Genomic DNA, 4,031 nt, shown 5'->3' with positions numbered 1-4,031 from the left:
ATCTAGAAAATAACGCTGTGGTGTTTCCATCAAAAGAATTCATGCCATTTTCTTCGCTTTTGAGCCAAATTCGCAGCATGCAAAAAAATGTTTTCAAATCAAATATGATAGGATTCCATGGCTTTGTACAAGCAGAAAAGCTAATGTTTCATGACAAAAAAATACAATTAATGGTGCATTAAAAAGGATGTTGTTAGTAGAACATAACATGCTGAAACCTCAAAACTGTCTACTAGATTAACAACCAGATGCTAAATTAATACGCAGTACCTAAGACCTTTGAGAAAATATAAGATAAAGTATTTTTTTCTTAGTTATTTACGTATGGCTTGATTTAGTATCTGAACTAATAAAAATTTTTTGAGGATATTTAAACACCTGAAAATAGTCAGGAAAATGGAATCAGCATTTAGAAACCCACCAACTTATCAAAATGGATTTTCTTCTTTCAAAACATGTATTTTAATCAACATTCCTATTTGCTGTGTCTTTTAGATCACAAACTTTTTCATTGCAACAATTTCTCTGTATTTATGGAAGCAATTTTTCATATTATGGGTACCCCAATAACAAAAGTCACAATATTTTAAATTTAATGAAGAAAATATACATTAATAATATACTTGAAATTGCATTGGAAGTTGATAATGATTAGAACAACTGTTAATCCAGGATGGATAGAAATCAACACATGTTTAACTTGTGTGTTTTTTTCTTCTGGCTTGTTGATGAGTTTCTTTGGAAGAAACTTAGAGGAATTGTGTTTTTCATTGGGAATGAAGAACAGATGTGTGTAATGAGTATCTGGGGTGAGAAGGAAATCTGTGCAGCTATATATTACATTAGATTTTTATCCTATCATTCTCAATTAGCTTTGGAGAGCACTGACTACAATGTCACCAGCTGCTTTTTCAACTGATTGTTCAATGTTACTTAGTAAAATGTTCCTCAGTATAGTCAATTTTTTTCACTGTCTTGTTAAAAATTAAAATACAGATTACAAGCCAATGTACTTGTGCTCTGTCATGATCTGTCTCAGGAGACAAAAGTAACCCAGGTTCTTGTTAAGAGAATCCTTGGGGTGGATTAGAGTAAAACAACTCTGAATGACCAATGTTTGTAAATATGTATATATACATATATAAAAATGTATTATTTTTAGAACAATTTGGTTGCAAAGGAAAGCAGACATGTAGTTTTTTTAATTGTTATTATTTATAGCAATAATGTGAAAGCATTGTAACATGAAAGAACAAAACTGTCACCCAAGGACTTGTGTAAGGGAAAAGAGAGAGAGAGAATGAGAGTGTGAAAATCTCACCACCCTGTCAACTTTCCATGAGTCTTGATTGTTGCAGCTTAGATGTCCCTTGGTTGAAGTGATTGTACATCAAGGCTGGGGCTGGAGGAGGAAGCCTCCAAAACACAAAGTCCAATGGGATAAAATACATTCAGTCTAGGTGGGAACACACAGGTACCTCCCCTCAGGGAGGAGAATTCAGTCTTCTAGTGGAAGGACTCAGAAATGAGTGTAGAAGTGCTTTGGGACCGTTTTATGGTTTATGACACCTTCTAAGACATGACAACTGCCTCCCAGGCTTCTGAGCCAGGATACCCCATCAGTCCTTCAATGGGATAGGGGAGGACGGGGAGTTTTACAACCCAGGAGTCTGTGTAAGCATGACAAGAGCCTCCTTCCTGTCTCCATTGGGTTTTCTCCTCCTATCTCACTCATAGCTCATCATTCACTCTCCATGTTGGAGGCTGACCATTAGACCCCCAAAAGACTCCTGCCTCTAAACGCAACTCTAACAAAGCGCTCTGATATCTTCACAACTGGGGAATATTTTGAGTCATTGACCCATAAAAGTCCACTGTCTCACATGCTTCTATCATCCTTCTGTTTTTAACACCTTTTTTATTGTTTTTATCAGTAACTGAACAAAAGTGAAGTACATGAAGTACATGGGCATTATGTATCTTAACTTTGAATCTCTATAATTTCTTTTTATCAAAGGCTGAATCTGTAATGAAATTAAAGGACATGGAATAAGTTATTTATTTTCTATGTATTGAGCTAAAATTGAGTTTGCACCAAGATGCCTACCACTAAGTTATATGAATGAGTAATCTTCCTCAGAGAGGAAACCACTTTCTTCTTTACAGCACTGAATTGAGGAAAGCTGAATTATCATACAAATCTGCTTTTATATACTTTATCTAGTTTATCAAGTAGGATCTCATTTGTAAATCAATGTCTTGTTTCAAAGGCAAATTCCATTATAAATTCCTGAAAATCTTTGCATTTCATCTCAGTCAATACATCATTATACTGCTGCATAGACTGAATTCTAGAGACAGAAGACAAGATCCACAAAAGTTCTTTGATATCTAACTCTTTAGACTACATAAGAGTTATATCCTGTTAAAGAAGCATTGCAATCACAGAGGTATCTGATAAATTTAGAAAATATTTTTAGAAAAAACATATGTTTTTATAATTATTTGTATTAATGAGGACATTATACCAGTTGGACATGCATAGTAAAGATTATTCAAGAATCTTTGAGACTAGATATAGACTAAATAAATTCTATTTCAGGTTCCTTTCTCAAGTAACCTGAGTTTGGAGCTTACCTCTGTAGACACATCTTCTTTTATATACCAACACAAGTGGGAACAATAGAACTATATGAGACTTAATTTTTGAACATTACTGACCAATGGGTACCTAAACATAGATTTTTACTCATTCTAGCAAGGGCAAACTCACAGTTCTGTGATGACTAAAAATTAACAGAGCCAAACAGCTGTGCTGTAAATTGTCAAGCCAAGTCTGAACATGTGTTTGGCAGGTGTTTGGCACAGTGGGCAAGAAAAAATATTTCATCATGATTAGGGAGAAATGGTTCTTGTAGACATTAATTACTTAATTCCTTTCTTCAGGGATGCAACGTCTTTTTAAACAGATAGTATGAAAATGCTTTATGTAAGTGCATTGTTTCAAAGATACTGAAAGATAGGAAAGAGGATTTGTTTACTGTGGAAACTCTTAGGGTCCAGAATAGCAATAAGAGGTCATGCATGAAAAATTATTTCATCTGTCCTTTAATCAGGGCAGCCAGACCTCAGCAAATGTCTACTCAGTAATTCTGTGGCAACACAGATACACATGGCATGCATCATTTATCTAAGAAGTAGTGGCAGCCAAGTTTAATTGTAAGGCTGGAAAGAACATTCATGAAAGGGCATCTTATGACTTAAATAACATCCCTGAGTATGGAACTGTGACTTCCTCTAAGAGAAGAAATCTTCCTCCAGCAGGTTGAATGAGGGATTTCTAAAATTACAGTGTGAAAAAACACATGCCTGAAAATGTATCTGAAATAATTTAGATCACCAATGAAAATAGCTTGGACAAAGATTAGCAATTATTTCTGCTTAATTCATTATTTAAAACTGGTATATGCTGCAGTAGATACTGACAGCCTTATTCTTTGATTTTTCCCTCTGTGATTAGGGCTGGACTTTATGACAGTATGTTAATAGTCAATCACTTGCAATTTCTACAAGTGCCTCATCTAATACAATCAATAGTTTTTTTCCTTGTTCCAGGTGTCATCTCTGTGATAAAATCTGTCTTTTATGTGGCTATAAACAGATCATGGGTCATGAAATATAATGAGTGCATTTCACAAAGTGAATACATCATTGCTCATTCTCTGTATTCATTGAATGTACATGTAAATGAAAGCAAGTTGTTTTATCTTCATATACAGCTAAAACTTAAATTTGATTAAAGGCTCACCTAGCTAATGGTCCATGTTCCATTCTTCCCCATCTTTAATTTGCTGAATTTTTAAAGCTGAATTTTTCCAAAGGTAATAGGTGTCAAATCACTCAAGGAATGGGATGACTAAATTTTGAGTTATGAACCACACACTGAACAAAAGAAGACTTGAAAAATTTGAATAGGAAAGTTTATGTGTTCCTGACAGACTACTAATTTATGTCATTAAGACTTTTTGTCA

The sequence above is a fragment of the Catharus ustulatus genome, chromosome 4, assembly GCF_009819885.2.
Source record: "Catharus ustulatus isolate bCatUst1 chromosome 4, bCatUst1.pri.v2, whole genome shotgun sequence".
NCBI classification, from domain to species: Eukaryota; Metazoa; Chordata; class Aves; order Passeriformes; family Turdidae; genus Catharus; species Catharus ustulatus.
This window is presented reverse-complemented; position numbering follows the sequence as displayed.